Source organism: Pimephales promelas, chromosome 9 (genome assembly GCF_988280905.1).
Source record: "Pimephales promelas chromosome 9, fPimPro1.hap1.1, whole genome shotgun sequence".
Lineage (NCBI taxonomy): Eukaryota > Metazoa > Chordata > Actinopteri > Cypriniformes > Leuciscidae > Pimephales > Pimephales promelas.
The window spans coordinates 4,383,025-4,405,472 of NC_142777.1; the positions used below are offsets into that span (position 1 = coordinate 4,383,025).

Sequence of the window (22,448 nt, forward strand, 5' to 3'; positions counted from 1 at the left end):
TGTTTTCATCAAAAACCTTGATTTCTTTTCGACTGAGGAAAGAAAGACATGGACATCTTGGATGACATGGGGGTGAGTAAATGATCAGCAAAAGTTTTTTCAAAAGTGAACTAATCCTTTAATGCTGAATCATGAAATATCATGAAGTTTTTGTTTTTTTTAAGTAATGTATTAAAACTATTAGAGACAAATGTGCTAAATTGTAAAAAAAAAAAAAATACAAAATGTTTTTTTAAAGCATAATGATTTTTTTTTTAAAAAGGTACTTAAAAAAAAAAGAACATTACAATTATGTAAAAACACAACAATAACCCATTGCCAGTCCACTTTATGGAAAATAATGGAACATTTTATTGCCCTTCAGTTCTCAAACACATACGCAGTTGGTTTTGAGCCTCTGAAGAACAATAGACTAATTTACTTGTGTTAAAGCACATTGCTGTTTTTAAGATGCACATTTTGGAGTGAGATACTAAAAGCTGTTCTCTAAAGCAGAGGAATAATGAGAGGTATATGAGAACAGATGGTTAATTTAACCCTTGCTGTCCGCCTGCCTCCAGTTCTCAGATCAACAGCACACTACATTCACAGCTTTGACTCAGTAGGGATTTGTCTGTGAAACACAACGAGTGTTTTTTTTTTTCTGTTCAGACATTAATGTTTATTTATGACCTTTTTAGAATAGATGCTCTAGGGTGGATGGCCAATATTATTACAATATGAGTAATGTTATTTCACTATAACGACACGTACATCACAATGGAGCTTTAAACTAAGAAAAACTAATACTAGCCTAGCTAATGTGCAGTAAAAATAAAAAAAGGGTTACGTACATAACCAAGGCGTTCTCAAGGATACTCACGACAAATAAAATGTCATAAATAATAAAATGAGAACAAAGAATGTTAATAAATTTGACAAAACAGAAATTTGATTTTTAATTTTCTTCATCAGGTAGACACACACTCTAACAAAAGTAAGAAATGCTACAGAAATTAAATAATCAAATGTAAAAATAGAGAACTTCTTAGAGAAACTTTCTTCTTATTTAAGCTAGTGAAGTTATTTAAGAGCAGTGAGTGATTTTCTCTTTGTCTTTTGTTGTTTGATTAATATTACTGGCCAATGTGGGCATTTTGAAATAACCTTGTGTGTATTTAAGTGTTTAAGCACAATAAACAGTGGGTGAGAGCTGAATTGGGTTTTTATTTTGTCTTATTAAGGCCCGAGCACTAACAGTGCGAGGACCCTATTGAAACTGTTAGGGTTATTTTTTTTTTCTTTTTTCTTTTTTTTTTTCTGCAAAGTAAGCGCCATTTTCGGGGCCGCAACATCCTCAAAAAGTCACCAAATTTGGCATGCATGTCAGGACTGGTGAAAAATTTCGTATTTTGTGGGTTTCACGGATGGGCGGGGCAAAATGGCTCGCTAGCGCCACCTACAAAATTGGAAAAAATTAGCCCCTCGTCCACGTTCAACCTACATGCACGAAATTTGGTGGGGATGTGTATCATATCAAGATGCACAAAAAAGCCTCAAGAACCCATACCCTAAACTCGACAGGAAGTCCGCCATTTTGAATTTGGCGACCGATTTCGGACGATTTACACACTCCGTACTTTAACGAACTCCTCCTAGGGATTTAGTCGGATCAACTTCAAATTTCTGCTGTGCCTTCTAAAGGCATTGACGATGTAAAGTTGTGCTATCTGCGCGTTTTCGTCCATAAACGTGTCCGTGGCGTCGATGATTCGCCATGAAACAGGAAGTTGTAGTAACTTGGCTGTAAATGCCCAGATCTGCACCAAATTGTACACATTTGACAAGAGTCCCGCCCTGAACAAATCTACATGCCGACATTCACCCACAATCATAGCGCCACCTGCTGGCAACAGGAAGTGACCTTTAATTAAGCAGCGTAGCAAATTCACAGCCGCACCGGCTGAGCTGCAAAATATGCAACGCGGCCGCCTCACACCCCGACGCGCTACAGGTGCGAGGGCCCGCCCATCGCTGCTTGCAGCTTTAATTGCATTTGAATAGCTAAAAATCACTTTAAAGGTCTGAACTGCCGATGTTTCTATTGGTTTATCTAGTGGACTAGTAGTGGTATATCACTCACACTTACTCTAGATCTAGATCTCTAGGAACAGGGTTATTTATGTCCTACTGTCATCAGGACACCTCACAGAATGTCCCTCATTCAACACACACAACAAGCTGATGAGTTGAATCTGGGGCCTGTCAACTCAAAGTCAGGGATACAGGATTAGTTTCGAGTTGACAAAACCAAACCAATCTAGGCTTTGTTGGTACCATGATGGTTCTCGCCTCCTTTTTCCCATAACAACTGAACCCCGTTACAAATGTACTAGCAAACCTTATCTAGCATTAGGCCTACATATCGCTAGAATAATTACGATTACAATTAAGTTACTTTATCTTTATATTATCTTATAACTATTATCTTATAGTCAATCACTGAGTGGCTCAACAGGTAGATCTATAGATAAACTTTCTTTCATATATTCTTTCATATATTAAATATCTTTCAGACATTTGACCGACCGGGGATGCGTTTCCCATACAACTATGTAGTTCGCTGCTTCACTACCATAGTACGTTGCATCGTTGGACGATGGTCACGACTGTTTCCCGAAACAGATTGTCGCAAAGTATCGTTCAACCACGTTGGTTTCGCACGTTGTGGAGTAATAACTACTTTTAAAGAAACTGTTTGAGATCCAATTAACGCTAGATTTTTTATATATAAATTACAAACATGTCATCTGAGGACTATTTCTGATTGTTCTCAGTTGTTTTGTTTTATTACCAGACTCAATATTTGGCTCGTTCTTACATAGTAGAGCACGTTCGCACATGCGCACTCTTCAAAATCGGTACAAAATCTTTTTAAAAACTAAAAGACGTAAATGACATTTGTTTGTATTCTAAATAAAAGACACTGGTTGTACTGAATGTCAGCTTGCTTATTTGCTCAAGATGTGGATTTATTACCTCCAAATGTGTTGAAATATAGAAACGATGCTTCTAACCACAGGTCGAGAGCTGTCATTTGCGATGCTGTTTGCGAATGTTCGTTGGAACGATGGTTTCGGGAAACACCGAGTCGTTGAACTATGCTGATAACGATGGAACTTGCGACCATAGTTGGCTAACGATGCTTTCGGGAAACGCACCCCGGGTTGACACTTCAGCCTGAGAAATCATGTGTGTGGCATGAGATCGTGAGAATTGGGTCAATTGCGTGAGATTTGAATGTTCTCAAAGAACCTAGTGAAGCTTTAAAGCGTAAAGCCTTGTTTAAATCGACGCGTCCGCTTGAGCCCAAAGGTGCGTGTGGCAAAAAATTATATGATTGTAACAGCGCACGCCTCCGCATGAGTTTCGTTTACCATTTACTACACACAATAGGCTTTTTTGTCTGATTTTGAAAACTCTTCGCGATCGACTTAAAAGTGCTTCCAAGATCGACTTGTGGACCGCGATCAACGGGTTGGTGATTCCTCTAACATTACTGTTTTATGGTCTATGACAAGAGTATGAATCAGCGATCTCACGAACGTAACCAGCACATTTATCCCCACATAGCAAAGCCATAACACAGCGAGGGAGTACTAAGTTACATGAAACAGTCCAACTACATATTTTACACCCCTGAAGGCCTGTTCACACCGCGATATTCGTTGACGTTTAACACCTCGTGACTAAACAATGGACGCCAATGTGAGTGTTCACACCGACGCGATAAACGCCACGCGTAAAAGCGTCATTTTTTAAAAACCGCCTCGGGATCGGGATTTTTTTGGTTTGACGCGCTGCGTCAAAAACTTTCGGACCAATGAGATTGGCGGGTTTGCTCACGTGTCTGGTACTTCTGAAGTTACAGTAAAAAACAACTTGGGGGCGCTCAAACACAAAACGGTCTTGCCGAGCACACATACGGCGAAAAAGATATAAGATATGGGCAAGATGAATGTTGAGCTGCTGGTCTCGGAGCATAAAGAGCTATATGATAATATTTATATTAGTATTTCTGTAATAATAGTATAGTATAGTATAGGGTGACCAACAGTCCTGTTTTCCCGGGACATGTGTAAAACGGTCACTTTGTGCTTTATAGAAATCTGAGTTGAGATGAGAACTGCGCATAGTGTGCGTATAGTGTCAGTTAGATTTTGACAAGTGAGGAGAGGAGATAAATAACCGCTCTGCCGACTCTTTGTATTCTTTCTTTTCTTTTATTTTTCTATTGTGACCTGATGTTTGTTTGTGTTTTTTTTTCTCGCTCGATCCCCATGTATGAGGAGGACGAGTGTAACGTTTGAGTGGTTTTATTAAACGCGGGGAAATACGACAACTCTCGTCTCTCGTTCATCTGTTCATCCGACAATGCTATGTTTTTATCTCTGGGCAACATCTCAACTTTGCGTTACACATGTCCTGTTTCCACGTCCTGTCCTGACTGTTTTTAAGTGATGAAAATGTCCTGGTTTTCAAACAAACAAAAAAACTGCTGGGAAAGATCAGTTCTACAGCAAAATATAGATGGGCAAACAAGGTGGATGAGGAAGAAAAACAGGATAAAGAGGATGAAAACTAAAGATACAGTATAAATAGATTTTGTTAGTTCATTTTTGTTACTTTGTGAGAGCTATTTTTTGTTACATTTGGAGGCATTTCTTTTAGTTATTTATTATTTATATATTTATTTTTCTAATACAGAAGACATTATTTCTATCATTATTTCATACGTTTTTTTATCTGTCATAATAAAACATTGAGACATGAATATGATCACCCTAGTATAGTATTCTATTATTATTTCTGTTTTACATTAAGCGCCATCTAATGTCAGGGATTGAATTTGCATGTTCACTCGGCTCATCGTCAGCGAAAAACGCTTGGGTGTGAACACAAAAAACGCTGACGAATAAAGCGCGCTGATATTCGTCCCGGTGTGTACGGGCCTTGACAAGGGAAAAGTCACTACTCACGTTGTTTATGGCTAGCTTCTAGCTTTCTGCGACTTCTCTGTCAAGGTATTGATGAAACGCGCTCTGTAGCGCTGTTGTGTGTTCGCTGTCGGCTACGGTAGAAACATGATGTCACAATATGTTGACCTTCATAGAAGGGGGTAGATATAAACGTCTCATTCTAAGGTAATAAAAACATTAGGGTTTATTTAGTAAGTTCTTTATACATCACTGAAAACATAGTTATGGATGTCATATTGCATTTCTGTTAATATACTCAAAATTTGTTCACATTGCACCTTTAATTAATGAGACATCTAACACATTCTCCCCAGCACTGGAGTCGAGAAACACTGACCTAGACTTTGAATACATCTAGTTAAGAGTTGTATAGTTATATGAGGATTTGTTGCTGTGTACTGTGCAATGATTTATTGATATTTTCTTGCGCTGAAGCTCTGGAAATGTTAGAGATCAGCAGAAAAACAAATTAGGAGAAAGACAAATAAACAATTGTTTTAGGCTTAAAGTGGGAGTACAGTGCATTTCATTGTGCATGTGGAATTTTAATCAGAATAAAATATAAATGAGTTGTGGGGTTACGGTAATGGTTACAGTTTATGTATAGGTTACCCAACAGATTTATGGCTTCATGAGCCAAAATTGACTGCATTTAGATTTAAAGATGTCATGAACAGGTCAAAGTGAAGACTAATGTTCAGTTTATATTATTTAAGTTGATGTGTCCTGTGTAGACAATTATTATATTATATTAAAATGCTGCTCGACTCCTGAAAATCAAAAAAGAGAATCAAGATCACAAAAACAAGACAGAATCAATGAAAGTCGTGAATGTGAATGTCTTACAATTTAATCAGCATCACGATTTCTGCACAATGAACAATATTGCAACTCACAGAACAAAACTTAACATCTATCCCTGACACTCTTTGTTTTCATTCATGTCAACAGTTGTAAGGAAAGAGACAATGTTAGGCCTTCCACTACAGTACCGTGTACTGACACAAAGATGCATTCAACACATCCCCGGAGAGAGGTTTACTCTGAAATGCATAAGCCGGAGATATTCAGTACAATCAACATCCGTAAACTGACATTTAAGGCAACAGGAACATAATAGCTCAACTGTTTCTTTCCCTCTCAAATGCTTCAGGCAGTTTCTGGTGCCAACTAACCTCCGTCCAGACGTTAATGGAGGCTCGCTGTGTTTCTCGAGAGAGATTTGACTGTCTTTCTTTAAAGACAAATTAGCTCTGTTCCACAAGGTAAGAGCTCCTATCTAAGCAGTATTTTAAGGCTCCTGACATGAAGGGTCTTCCAGAAAGAAGGCATCAACATTAGGGCCAAAATGAAAGGCAGTTAAGGCTTTAATGTGTGAACCTACCATGAACTCTGATGCTGTTCAGTGAGGTTGACCGATATGGTTTTTTTCACGCCAATGCCGATACCGATCTTTTGAAATCCAGGATTAATGCTGCCGATTTATTTTGGCCGATATTTGCTTGGTTTTTTACGGAGGCGTATTGCATTCACTTGAAGAAAAAAAATCTACTCTGTTTTTCTGAATTAACGAGTTAATTTTTCATGAGAATTTTTTTTGCTCTGTTTTTCTGAATTAATGAGTTAATTTTTCATGAGAAAAAAAAATTTGCTCTGTTTTTCTGAATTAACGAGTTAATTTTTCATGAGAAATTTTTTTTTTGCTCTGTTTTTCTGAATTAACGAGTTAATTTTTCATGAGAAAAAAATTTTTTGCTCTGTTTTTCTGAATTAATGAGTTAATTTTTCATGAGAAAAACATTTTTTGCTCTGTTTTTCTGAATTAATGAGTTAATTTTTAGTGAGAAAAAAAGTTTTTGCTCTGTTTTTTCTGAATTAACTCATTAATTCAGAAAAACAGAGCAAAAAAAAAAAATCCATGAAAAATTAACTCGTTAATTCAGAAAAACGAAGCAAAAAAAAAAAATCCATGAAAAATTAACTCATTAATTCAGAAAAACAGAGCAAAATATTTTTTTTTCCTCATGAAAAATTAACTCATTAATTCAGAAAAACAGAGCAAAAAAAATTCCATGAAAAATTAACTCGTTAATTCAGAAAAACAGAACAAAAACTTTTTTTCTCATGAAAAATTAACTCATTAATTCAGAAAAACAGAGCAATTTTTTTTCTCATGAAAAATTAACTCGTTAATTCAGAAAAACAGAGTAGATTTTTTTTTTCTTTAAGTGAATGCAATACGCCTCCGTAGTTTTTAACCTCTATTTGAAAGATAAAATGTAAAAGAAATGATAATTACTTAACATAGACAAACTTTCTCAACAAAAACATTTTATCCTCTCAAAAACATGTAACATGTCCTGAAACATGTATTTTTGTTTTGTTTTGTTTGTTGACGGACAAAGACAAATGGACATAACCTAATTATCACAAAAAAGGAGAAAAAAAACTTTAAATGATTTAATTTTTTATATATGAGATTTAATTTAATTTAATTTAAATTCTAACAATAACGTATTTGACAGTATGCTATCATAGAAGTTATATCAGTGTGAAATAAGTACATTACCCATAATTCTGAGGAGAGATTGATCAGAAGTCTCTTGCTACAGTACATTCCAATTCGCATACTACTGTATCTGTTCGGTTCAGGACTACAAACACAAATAAAAAGTGCTAAAAACCAGGCATGCCAGATAAGCGAGACAAGATGGTTAGGTAGAGAGGTTTAGATAAAAGGGTCCGAGCGATTCATTCATTAGGGTCGGGAATCGAAAATCGGTTCCAATTCTGAAATCGGATACTTCGGATAATATCTCCTATCAATTTCTCTGTGTGCATTTTAACATTACTTTAAACCATTCAAGCACAAGAAGACCCGCATGCTGTTTTCTGTGCTGTGCTCACATCCGGTTCTCTTTCCTATCTGTTTACACTTGAATGGACAAATACACACAAAACTGTCAAAATATTCTCATACACAGTTGGTTACAGAGCTCCGACTAACTTTTCCACTGGTTGAACTGGTGCTACCAACTTTCTCAGTTGGTCGCACCAGCATTTGATTTGGTCGCACCTTTTTTTTTTTTTTTTTGCTACATGCCATGGGATAAATCAGTGCATGCTGATGAATAACAGTTTTAATGGACCAAAGCTAGCAAAGGCTTTCTGGGTTGCAGCATAAATACCTGTAAAATAGGAATTATCATTGTCAAATTTCAGGATTTTCATGGATTCTGGACAGTAATTTTAATTTGTAATTTTAAGCATTTTACATTTGAATTATACACAATCTATCTATTTACATTTGAATCATAATCGACTGTATCTATCTATCTATCTATCTATCTATCTATCTATCTATCTATCTATCTATCTATATTTTATCATCTTTCAGCATCTTTCTATCTTTTAAAAATCATTAAACATTCACATGTATGCATTGCATTTTAAAAGGTTATAGTATTATAATAAGCAATACAGATTTTTTGTTATCAAAGTTTATAGTCAAAAATCAGAAATCTCACATTCCTTACCTTCTGCATTTTATAATAATTTCCTTTTCCTCAGTCGAGCGATTACTCTCATCTAACCGCTGAAAAGATGTAGGAAGGGGCACGCTGTTTCGTGAGACATTTTCATTTTTATATGCCTTAATTTGTCAATTCGCCTTTTAATTGACCATCAATCCGCGAGACGTCTATGTTACGTGTCTTGTGTATGGCGATTCATCCGCATCCGAGTCGACCCCGGGATAAAATAGTCTGAATATAAACACTTATTATAGGCATACCGTAGTGATTCGGGATAAGTCAAAAACACGGTTTGGAAAATGGATTAATGATGTAGCCGACTCGTCCATTTTGAACATAAGTTACGGACTGCAGCAGCGGATACAACGGCGTTCTGTTGCGCGAGCGTCCACTCGCACATATGCGACCACATACAATTGTAACTCGCACATTCTCAAAAAATGGTCGCAGTCTGGAACCCTGGGTTATGTCTTAAAGTGAACGAAAACAGTTGAGAAAGAAAACGCACGTGTAACCAGTGTTGTGCAAGTTACTTCCAAACGTAATACATTAGGTATTACTTGTTACTGTTATTTAAAAGTAATTCATTACCTTACAATATTACTGTCCCACAATTGTAATGCGTTACATTACTCATGTATTACTTTTGAGTTACTTTCACCAAAATAACTAAGTAGTACTTAACTTTTGGGCTGTAACGATATGCAATATAAAACCGAAATCGCGATTCGCCACACGACTCAGATCAACGAACCTACAGAATCGCGACACACCTCTTCCAACTCCAGCGTTATTCTCCTTACCGTCCATATCCAATGCTGCCTTATCTTTAAATTAGGCTATTAGTATTATTTGAAGTTAACATTATAAAATACGTGGACCTACACCACAAAACTAGTTGAGGATAAATTATTTAAAATTGGGGAAGACCAGAATTATGGACATGACATTTGCAGTCAAAACTTGAAATAAAAATTCTCAGAAAATACATGTATTGAAACGTATATAGGCTACTTCCTTAAAGGACTCCAGACATTAGACAAATATCAGTCTATGTTTTATTTTTAATATTAGGGAAAAGACACACATTCATGCGTGACAAAAAAATAGGAGGCAAAATATATTTTTTGTAATTCTGTTAATTACACTGCGCAAATCGGATGAGGAGGGGTTGGCTCTCCAGTCTCCATAGAACTTAAAATATTCATTTTATTTTAGTTTTCGTGTTCGCATTTATGAGGAAAAAACAATGTTACAGACGCGACCGCTCTGAACTGGCTCTAAAAGACTGCTTTAAAACTTTCACATAGTCTGTTGCCTTTAAGTAAAAGCAGACAATACACTGTAATACAACTGTAATACAAGCCTCACTGAATATGTAACGAGTAAAATATTACTGAAAATTGATTAGTAATGCCTTACACTACTGCGTTACAGCAAAAAGTAATATGTTACTGTAATGTATCACTTTTGTAATGCGTTACTCCCAACACTGCGTGTACCATTATGGGCCCTATTTTAACGATCTGAAACGCAAGTGTCAAAGCGCATGGCGCAAGTAACTTTGTGGGCGGGTCCCGGCGCTGTTGCTATTTTCCCGGCGGGATAAATGCCTCTTGCGCCTGGAGCAAATCTAAAAGAGGTTGATCTGAAGTAGCTTCATTATTCATAGGTGTGGTTTGGGCGTTACGTGGAATAAACCAATCAGAGCGCCATCCAACATACCCTTTAAGAGCAGGTGCGCATGTTGCATGACGGATTGTTATTATAACGGCGGGTTCACCAGGCGCGCGCCAGGAGCGTTCACAGCCGATGAGACCGACGTTCTTTTCAGGACAGTTAAAAGACAGAGAGGTGACGTTGTATGGGGATGGAAGAAACCCTCGCACATCAGCGTCGGTTAAAGATTATATACGTATGTTTCTTGCCACTATTAGGCAAACAGGCCTGATCCAGTACTACAATTAGCCTTAAAAAATGGGTAATTCGTTTTTTTTCATCTTCATGTAAACCACTTTGATTTCCCTCATGTGTTAATATTTTTCCTTGTTATAATGTATGATTCATAAAAATAAAAACTGCATCTGTGTTGATGAGAGAATCACAGTGTATCCGCGTTGTGCACCCGCTACATTATGGCCAAGCATGCGCGCTTAAAATAGCATTATGAACAACGCGCCACTGACTTTAGAGCAGTTTTTTCTGGTCAGTGGCGCAATTGTTTTCTGGAAGTGTAAAATAGCACCAGGGAATGTTTGCGCCGAAACACGCCTCCTTTTTGCACCGATCCGCCCAGGGAGCGCAAGTTCATTCCCTAGTTTACTGACGTGCGACTGTGGAGGGAAAAATCCCACTTTGCGCGCGTGTAAAACAGGAATGAGACATGCGTTTGTGTATAAAGTCATTTGCGCCGAGTACAAGATGGAGCCCTATATTGAATCTGTGCATCTCTTAAAGTGACAGCAGCCTAATATCACTGCTGTCATCTCTATAATATTACATTAATCAAACAATAAAGACAAAGAGATACTTCACCCGCTGTTCTTGACTGAATAACTATATTTGAAGAGTTTGGTTCCAAAACGCTATAAATCCATTTAGATTAATTTGAGCAAAACTGTGTTTTCTTTAGCAAGAAAATGCGAAGATGAAAACCACTATTTTCGGTTTCAAATTTTCACATAGCATTTGTAGGTTATAATAACAATAAAAAATGAAATCCAGGTTTTGATGTCCAAAGATTTATTATAAAACAGATCGTTTTTTCCCCCCAAAATGCAATAAATCCAATAATTTATTTTTTTTCAAAATGCAATTAATCAAAATAAAATTTTATACACATTGAATTTCTTGTGCATACTATAAATCCATTGCTTTAATATAACAATATTCGGTAACACTTTAAGGGTACATGTCATGAATTATCATGAATTCGTGGATAAATGAATCATGCATGAATTATGCATTCATTCATATTAATATCATCAGGAACTAACAACGTTTTTTTTAACAGTTCAACGTTTTTCATTCATGACTTCATGGATGAACAAAACCTTAATTAAAACATTAACTAAGATGAGCACATCATCATGAATTATGATTTATTAAGCATGATCTAACGTTATGCATATCGCTGTTGTCAACCTTGGGACGTCGCCGCTGAACTTTTTTGACGGCGATCAGCTGTAAAGCGGCTCGGTCCTGCTCGGTTTTCGTTGACTTTGAATAAAACAACTGAAAGTTTTTTAAAAGATCCTCTGGGGGTCAGTGTGTCAGCGTGACAGAAGTTTGATGCTGTCGTGTGAGAACAAGCAACAGCCGGCATTTCCTCCTCCCGAGTCCATCTTCTTCCTCACGTAAATGATTCGATGTCACGTTTACCCATGCAGGATGCCTTACCCTCCGCAGGTTCACCAATGCTGTCAAAATTATTCATTTTTTTTGTTTGTTTGTTGATCGAAAGGACAAAATAGAGAAAACCTAGGAAGCCGGGTTAGTTAAAGCGCTGCCGTTACTGTTTACATTGCGTGGAATGGTGCGTTGTGATTGGTTGAGAGCGGATGTATCGCATTTTGCAGAAAAGGGAGACTGGCGTTTGTCACGGTTTGGAAAGAAAGGGAGAAAACATTACATAATAACACGACGGATATCCCATTTTACGTAAAATTAAACATTGTTTTGTATCTGGTCGGTATTGAAAAGTCAGATTTTTGCAGTAACTCTGGTGTCTAAAAATGGCGTTTATCGCGTTTTGGAACCAAACTCTTCATTTGTAATGTATGTGTTATTTATAAAGTACAGTGTTATTTTACATTTGATTAGTTTCTGTACCTGTATACTTCAATTTCAATCGTATCTTTGTTCAGTTGTATTTATTTGTGCGATTCCTAATGTTTTTGTTTGTTCTTTTTTAACTACTAAACGTTTACAAGTCTTTAATAATGTTACGTTTTATTTTTACCTTATTGAAATAGAAATTGGGAGTCGATAAGTATTGCAATCGTTATAAATCAAACGATACACAACCATATTAAAGGGTTAGTTCACCCAAAAACGAAAATTAAGTCATTAATTACTCACCCCCATGCTGTACCAACCCCGTAAGACCTTCGTTCGTCTTCGGAACACAAATGAAGATATTTTTGATTAAATTTGAGAGCTGTATAACTACCACATTGGCTCCTAAGGGACTGCCTCTTGACGGCCCAGAAAGTCAATGAAGAAAATGTTTAAATATCCCAAGTGACTACCGTGGCTCAACTATATGTTTATCAAGCGACGAGAATACTTTTTGTGCGAAAAAACAAACAAAAATAACGAGTTTATTCGACTATTCCTTTTCTTCCTTGTAGCCCAGAAACGAGACTTCCTTAGATTTCCACGACGCATGCGCGAGAATTGCGATCTGAAGTAGTGTAAGCTGGTGTAAGCAGATCGCAATTCTCGCGCATGCGTCGTGGAAATCTAAGGAAATCTCGTTTCTGGCCTACAAGGAAGAAAAGAAATAGTCGAATAAACTCGTTATTTTTGTTTGTTTTTTCACACAAAAAGTATTTGCGTCGCTTGATAAACATATAGTTGAGCCACGGTAGTCACTTGGGATATTTAAACATTTTCTTCATTGACTTTCTGGGCCGTCAAGAGCCAGTCCCTTAGGAGCCAATGTGGTAGTGATACAGCTCTCGAATTTAATCAAAAATATCTTCATTTGTGTTCCGAAGACGAACGAAGGTCTTACGGGGTTGGTACAGCATGGGGGTGAGTAAATAATGACTTAATTTTCATTTTTGGGTGAACTAACCCTTTAATGATCAATATTTAATCTGCAACAACTTGTATAAAGATACCAATCACAAAAAAGATATGTTTGGCCATAAACTTTTAAATATGCCAGTATGCACAAAAACACGAGGGGAGCTTTTGTCACACGTCTAATCTGTTCTGCTCTCCATGATCTTGTTTTTCTGAGTTGTCTTGATTTGTCGTTATTTATACCCGGTGTCTAGTTATTATCTCATTTGTTCTCTTTGTTTGGTCCATGCTTATGAGTCCTCAGTGTTTGTCGGTTCTCGTTTATGCCTTCCTGTCTCCAGTATATTTGTCATTAAAGTCTATTTCCTAGTGTTTATCTTCGTCTCTATGAGTTTTATTACTGGCTGATAAAGTTTTTTTCTCTGAACGTAGTGATTCATTTCGTTCGGTTCAAGAACTCTTGACATCTCCGGCCAAGTTGTTTCCTATGTAGTGCGTTTCAAACCGTTCCCCCGTGTTCAGTATGGTTTAGGATGTGCCCTGTGAAGGCTTAGTCCTGGTTCGTCACAGCTACACGTTGATTTATAGCACCCAGTTCCTTTCGCCTGCTGTGAAAAATCGTGACGGCTCGATGTAATTACCATAAACAAATATGTGGTATGAGTGGTATATATACACACAAAGTTTCCAGGGGTTAACAAACGTAGTATGAGTGTTAAATTGAGCCTAAAATAGTAGACTGTTGCATGCAGTTGTCGTGGTGATGGAAGCTCTGGATCTTTACTTACATCTTCTTGCCTTGCAGCTTTCAATTTCAAACATTTAGTTTATAGGAGAGAAATCATTAGCCCTTGATCTCTTTCAGATATGTTCAGCCAGACATTATTTACTCACCCTCACGTCATTCAAACTTCATTGTGTTTCTTTATGTAGGTAGCGGCGGTGTAATGAAGCCCCAAACGAGCAGGACAGACTCCCATTGATGGACTGGAAACAGGGTTTGGGCTCAACAGAAACGAGCGGACTGGACCAGTCGGGTAAGAAAATCAACCTCAGTAAAATTTCTTAATAATTAGCTTTTTTCTTCTTTATAATTTCACGTCACTTTGATATCTTATTAAAGGAGTGCATGGTTTGGTTAAATTGGTTAATTTTTTTTCCATATCATTTGATAACGATTTTTATCATGATGTTAATTTACCATTAATGGGAAAGGAAATGCTTTCCACATATTTATTAGACATTGAGAATTAAAATAAACACAACTTGTTTGTTCACCATTAAACTCCTTTCAATTTAGGGCCCCATGAAGTCCATTTAATTTTTCCCTAAATGATGTGTTTTTCATTAATAAAAATTCTGGATTGCAATTTTTATGATTTAATACAAATCTCTCATCAAAAATGTCGTCTAATAAAAGGAATCAATAAAACTTCAACAATCTAATCGAGATGAATATATAAGATGCTGCACAACAGAACTGTATAAATTAAACCATCGATAAATGATGATATTCTTTAAAAATAATAATAATATCATCATTACTTAAACAATTACATTTTAGAATGCAGTAGTGATATATTTCTGTCATGATTTCTTCAAGGTAAACCGAACTTTTATTTTGACGGATTGTCGTGAAGATCTTTCAGTTTTATTTTCAATTTCAATGTATTTGATGGTAGTTTTTTCCTCAAATGAAAGGGTGAAAAGCTTGTGAAGTGACTCAGCTCTGGAGATGAAGGTCATGTGTTTATGTCCTCATATATTTAGACGCCAGGCACTGAAAACACTGCGAGCGTCACATGATTTTGTGTATCAGATGAATCCGCGCCATTCCCTCACAGAAACATTCAGAAATCACTTATTAGCGACAGGCAGTCTCCAGTGTGAAAAGCCGTTAAGATTAATCCATATCAAGGACAAATGTCCGGAGCTTATCATCGTTATCGACATAAATTTTATCTCGATATGATTTTGTTTATCGCCCAGCCTTACAACCAACACCTTTTTGTTTTGTTGTGTTTTTCTTGCCTCATAGGTCTGGGATTATTAAGTAGCTCATATTAGGGGTGTGGGAGATGTATCATCTACGACAGTATTGCAATTGTCGTTTTAACGATGTGCAATCTGAATAATGCAATCTTTTGTAATAATGTCCCTGTAACGAGTTCGTTGTTGTGGGAAGAACGATGCGGGAACCGGGGAACGTTCAACAACTTTAATAGAATAAATGAAACAAATGCAAAACTAAAGTAAAGACATATAATAAAACAGAAACATAAATGCAGGCCTGGTCCTCTCTCATCCTTCACTGTCGTCGCTCCTCCTTTATGATTCCGCTCCTCCGTGAGAGATACGAGACCGGTGTGTCGCGCAGGTGTCGCTCATTAGCAGTGTTGGGAATAACAGCGTTATAAATAAATGATGTTACTAATGGCGTTATCTTTTTTAGTAACGAGTAATCAAACCCGTTACCGTTACTGACAATTAAATCTGCCGTTACTATAATTGAGTTCAATGAAGCGGTTTTCATCCGAGTACGCTCTCTCTCCACCATAGGACTTGCAAAGTTTTCTGTCTGGTGTGTGTGTGTGTGTGTGTGTTTATGGACTGGACAAAACAAAGCAAACTCCTCGAGCGAGTGACAGAGGGTGTCCGAGCATTATATAGTTTGATTATAAATAAATGACACATTTCAGCATTAGAATAATCGCTAGAATAAATAAATACATTTTAATTCGTTTACATGGTTATAAAAAAAAAAAATCTAAAAACTAACATAAATTAAACCCAAGAATAACCTGAGGGAACGTTCCCAGAAAGCATCGTCGTTCAACACGTGTGGCAAACACGCCTAGAATGTGGCTTAAATGACCTCTGATGATGGAAATAAATATTTTATTTTATTTTTATTTATTTTTGGTACTTTGTGTCCTGTTAGTATGTTGACTTAAAAAAAAATATATTATTTTTTTTTTTTTTTTTTTTTTTACATTAACACATTTTTTACTGACTTAAACTTAACACTTTGTGTATTAAATTTAGAGCACTTCTTGTTAAACGGTTTACTTCTGTGAGGAAGAAAATACTTCAAGTAGGTTACAGTATGTCTACCAGTGGTGAAGTCGTCTGACAGTTTCAGTATCATTTTAATTTGCACACACAAAGAGTGTATGTATATTTTGTATTATTATTGAATCAATCATTTCTCAAGAAGCATAATTTAATTTTTGATTATTTGTTATTGTGTGTGCAATAAATATTAAAAGTTCCATCTATTGTGTTTTAATGTTCCACTAGTAATGATAATATTTACAATGATATATTGAATTTAATAGGTGTCTCTCCCATTGCCCCACACACAGTAACATTCATTTTATACAACAGGTTTATAGACTTACATTTTAGACACAATATTTGCTTTATTTCGCCTACAGAATACTTCCAAACAAAACCAGTGTCGCTATTTTGCAACACACCACAGTGTTTCGTTACTGAATGATTCGGTCCATTCATTTGAATGAATCGGTTGAATTAATGACTCAATGATTCGCTCATTAACAGTGACCCCTACTGGCAGTTTTACTTTCATATTTAAAGTATCTTTTCCTTTTTTTAAAGCATTTCATTTATTATCAATGTTTTATCTTTAAAACATCAAAACATTATGTGTGCATTTGTAACTGCAGGTTAAATGCATTCATGAGTGCATAAATGTCACTTCAGATGCAGCTTCTGCTTCCTCTGCATTGCAAAGATTTAGTTGATACTGATTTAATTTAATTGGTGACAGCCCTGTCTTATTATTCTAAATAAGTTTATTGATTAAATGCAATAATTTGACTTAAACAATCGTTGTAGGCTACATTTAATTAGGTAAGGGGAAAAAAAGCCCTCACATAACTCAGAAAACAAAGTGCCACATACAGTTCTCCGTCTAGTTTACTACACTGTAAAAATTATTTTCAAGATTTATCACAACATATTTTCTTTTGTCAAATCAACTTCATAATAATTTATTTAGTTGAGATAACTTATTATTTTGAGTTTCTGATGATTAAATTAATCTCCTTCATTGTATTAACTCACTTTTTCCAGTTCAATCAACTTAAAATTTTAATGCAACCCAAGTTACTTACTTTTTTAAGTTAAACCAACAATATTTTTTTTTTACAGTGTAGTAATCACAACATTTTTTGTTTTGTCAAATCAACTTAAATACTTTATTTAGTTCAGATAACATATAATTTTGAGTTTCTGATGATTAAATCATTCTCCTTCATTGTATTAACTCACTTTTTCCATTCCAATCAACTTAAAATTTTAAGGCAACCCAGGTTACTTACTTTTTTAAGTTAAACCAACAATATTTTTTTACAGCGTGTCCTCACCACCAGTGGCGATGCAATAAAATGTCAGGGAGTGACTAGCAAAGATACTTTTACCATTAAATAAAGCACATAATTAGCACCTTCCATCCGCGATGTCACAGAAATAGAAACCGCTTCTAAAATAGTATCGCAGTCATGTTTTTTTTCTTTTTTTGGACAAAAACTCAGCTTTTATTGCGTGTCCTTGCATCGTACCGTGGTGTAACTCAGTCAATTTCAATTTCTTTCTAATATTTGGTTCCACAAACCTGGCAAATCCTGTAATTGTTTCATCAGCTGAAGTGCTTGCTGCATCAACATGCCTAAACACGTCTTTGTTTCCAGGCAGACTGATAAAAACACCTCTGTTTCCTTACTGATGTTATTGGAGGATACTAGATGGAGATAGTGCTCGCTTTGAGTTTTGTGTGCCATATGCCGTATATCAATCTGCAAAGTATTGTGAAATATAAGTGAAAGCTATTCCGTTTAAAATGAACCCGGCAAGCTCCGGCTACTCTTTATCAATCTTTTTGGCTTTGTCAAGCATTGACCTCTTTCTGGACACCAATCTTCAAGTCAATTTCATTTTTATTATAGATGTTGAACTATGCCCCTTAGTGGCGCTTTTTGGCCTTATCCCGCAAAGGTGTCCTTATCATCTCCACAATCAAATGCTGTAGCTTTTTACTAAAACTAAAACCCTTCCACACCTAGTTATGTTCATTGGATGTACAACCTGTTGCAGTTTATTCAAATAGAAAAATAGAAGCTTGAACAATTTCACACAATTTGGCAACCTTTCATTTTGTACTTGTAACCCTATATGTAACCCTTCCTCTGCATTCGACCCTTTGTCACCTTGGAAATATAAGGTTATATCTTACATTTTTGTCAAAATTGAGATGCTCACGTATTCTTATTTTGTGACAACCTTATTTACAGAATGTGGAAACACAACCACGAATGTTTCCATTTTTAAAAAATGCGATATTATCTAAATGTTGATAAAAGACTATTGCACAATGACAGCGTTTTCATTAACCGATGTCATGTTACAGAAATGTATTTTTTTTTTCCAAAAATCGAGGCAATGTTGGTACACTGATAAAAATAATCTGCTTGATTTACTTAAAAAATATAATGAATTTTTTTGCATAACTTTATTACGTAGATCCAACAAGACAAGTCTTTGTTGAAACTACTTAATTTTTCTGTTTGTTGAAATAGAATTTTCACATAAAGTTAACTTAATTTTAGTATTGCTGTAGTAATTTATTTATGTGTGTGATCTACATAACTTTAAGAGTTCTGAATGAGTAATTTTGATTGAATCCAACAAGCTTTTTACATTTCCATATTACAAATTTCAAGTGGGATCTATTTTTTATTTTTATTTTTTTTTTTAATGTTAGTGTATTTTAAAGTTACATTTACTCATTATTAAAAACTTAGTTTTTTACTGAAAGTATAAATGCAAATAGTTATTTTTTACTACTACTATTTCAAAACTGGTACTATCCCCGTGGAATGTGCTAATCAAATATAAGTTGACATTTTCGCCATTTGATAGTAAAAACTGACAAGGTCAGTATACAAAATTTAAAAGTATAATAAAATATATTCACCTCACAGGTTGAAACATTGTGTACAATAGAAAATTGTGCTTTATGGTGGTGCTAAAGGAATGGACGTGGAACATTAAGTGGAAGTTGACAGGCTTTATTGTCTTCAGGAATATGGTAACAAAATTCCCCTTCAATACTTCAAGATGTGCATGCTGTGACCAAGGGTTAGTTCACCCAAAAAATGAAAATGAAGTCATTAATTACTCACCCCCAAGCTGTACCAACCCCGTAAGACCTTCGTTCGTCTTCGGAACACAAATGAAGATATTTTTGATTAAATTTGAGAGGTTGATCACTGCTACATAGGCTGCCTAAGACATTGAAACTTGACGGCCCAGAAAGTCAATGAAGAAAATGTTTAAATATTCCATGTGACTACCGTGGCTCAACTATAAGTTTATCAAGCGACGAGAATACTTTTTGTGCGAAAAAAGACGAGAGTTCAAGAGATTTCCACGACGCATGCGCGAGAACTGTGATCTTCAAATCTATATAAACTTATAGTTGAGCCACTGTAGTCACATGGAATATTTAAACATTTTCTTAATTGATTTTCTGGGCCGTCAAGTTTCAATGTCTTAGGCAGCCTATGTAGCAGTGATCCACCTCTCAAATTTAATCAAAAATATCTTCATTTGTGTTCCGAAGATGAATGAAGGTCTTACGGGGTTGGTACAGCATGGGGGTGAGTAATTAATGACTTCATTTTCATTTTTGGGTGAACTATCCCTTTAAACGTACTACATCAGTCTCAACCATCCAACCAGATGTTTAACTATATTTCAACACTCTCAGTAAGGACTTTTCAATAAAAATAAACATTTACAGAGTATTTTCTATACAATTGTGTTTTTCAGTCATGTACAGTAACATATTCTAAGACTTTAAAGGAACACTCTGACTTTTTGGGACTTAAGCTTATTCACCATATCCCCCAGAGTCAGATAAGTCCATACATACCTTTCTCATCTACGTGTGTGCCGTAACTCTGTCTGACCCACCCACTGCTAGCCTAGCTTAGCACAAAGACTGGTGGTAAATAGCAGTTTACCTAAGTAAACTAAGTCAGTAAGTCAGCAGTCCCGCTAGCATACTAATCCTAATAAGTGTCAAAATAACACCAACACTTTCCTATTTAAATGTTGTGATTTGTATAGTCACAGAGTGTTCAAATAACAAAGTCACATGAGACACAGCCATCTTCTAACCGTATACACACTGGATACTATATTCTCAGAAGGTGAAGCACTTCTTCTATGCAGTGATTTTCTCAAAGCACCTGAGAAGCCCCGTGGTGAGGAGCAGAGAGTTCGCTGAGAGTGTTGCGCTAATCACTCTGACCAAGTAGAAGTGATTCACCTTCTGAGAATATAGTTCCCTGTATGTATACGGTTTTGAAGATGGCTGTGTCTCATATGACCTTTTTATTTGTACACACAGTGACTATAAAAAACACAACATGTAAATAGGAAATGTTGGTGTTATTTTGTCATTTATTAAGATCAGTATGCTAGCTGGATCTGTTTACCTCCAGTCTTTGTGCTAAGCTAGGCTAACAGTGGGTGCGTCTGACTGTTACGGCATGCACAGAGATGAGAAGGGTATGTGTGGACTTATTTAACTCTGGGGGATATGGTGAATAAGCCAAAGTCCCAAAAAGTCCAAACAGAGTTATAAACAACAACGTCTGTCATACTTTTAGGCCATAAGCTGGATTTTGGAGGGCATGTTTTTGTTAACATCCTCCAAAGGTGTATTTTAGTTTATTTGGATAAATAATGCCCATAAGGTATAGGTGCAAGCATGTGCTACACTGGGAATTCCAAAAAGGACCTCTTCTCCCTTGATGGCTATTCCAGCTTGCTTCTCGAGACCTCCATCCCTGGTTTTGGTGACCACGAACATGTTGAGTACAAATGAAGTGATTTCCTCTTGGATGGCTGCAGAATCGTCGTCATCACAAAACTGTGAAATATACAAGAGAGAATTTAACCTACTTTTTGTTTGCTAATGTGAAGAATGTATACAGCTCTTTGCTCTAAACAGAAATCTTGGTGGGATTACGTGCTGTGGTAGTTTTGTTCTATATACTTATGTACATTTGTGCAAGCATGTGCTCGAAGAATGTGCAGTGTGGTGTAGGTCTATGTATTTTATAATGTTAACTTCAAAGAATACTAATAGTAATTTAAAAATGTGGTAGCATTGGATCTGGACGGGAAGGATAACTCTGATAGTTGGAAGTGGTGTGTTGTGATTCTGCCTTCTCACACAGTGACACAGGCAGTGTCGCAATTTCGGTTTCATATCGAATACCAGCCATCATTTCTACTAAAGAAAAGGACAAAAATAGTAACGCACAGTAACTTGGATAAGTAAATTTAATCTGATTACGTTTTTGGAAATAGTAGCACATTATTGCTTGTGACTGACAAAAGTGTTCAGATTTCAGTTACTTATCCAAGTTACTGTGCATTACTATTTTTGTCATTTTTTTTTTTTTGTAGAAATGCCAGCATCACTGGTCATGAGTAAGTGTGTCACATGTACTGTATTGAAGAACACTAAAACTTTCTATATAAACAGGACAACAGGAATTTTGCCATTTGACATTATAACTATACCCCCAGTTTTCTCACTACAATAAAACAATTTAGAGAAATTTACAAACCTTTATCCAGTGTAGCCTACTTGTCAGGAGGATCACCTGGTAAGGACACAGTGTTATAGTTAACTGACCAATGCAAGAAACCAAAAACATGGCAAAAAATTGTAACTACAACTATAGCCTAATTAAAAATAGTTTAACATTTTACTCTCCCCAGAACACTGCAATTAGTTGACCTGCTCATCAGTAAGCAAATTTTCTTCAGTTTCGGTTTAATTGTTAGCCTACTTTGGGTTTGTTTTCTCTCGGAGCTCCGATGGGGAAGCGTGCAGCGAACCGCGTCATTCTGAAGGCGGGACTATGTTCACGAGATGATTGACGGCTGAAAAACCCCAATTAACGCGCTCTAACCATAAAGTATAAAAAACACCTTTTACACAACCATGAAGAAAAACAGAGCGCGCAAACTAAATCAATATTTCTAAAAATGCGCCCACGTTTGGAGTTATTCGCGGATGCTGTCAATTCCATCTATGTGA

General features: G+C 36.1%; 1 protein-coding gene across 1 annotated transcript in view; it reads left to right on the forward strand.

The window, feature by feature from the left end:
• Positions 1-22,448, forward strand: part of nexmifb (neurite extension and migration factor b) — a 102,002-nt gene that overhangs the window by 63,264 nt on the left and 16,290 nt on the right. The window contains exon 2 of the mRNA XM_039694193.2: positions 14,237-14,340. The gene's annotated coding sequence lies outside the window, so the exon portion shown is untranslated. The remainder of the gene's footprint in view (positions 1-14,236; positions 14,341-22,448) is intronic.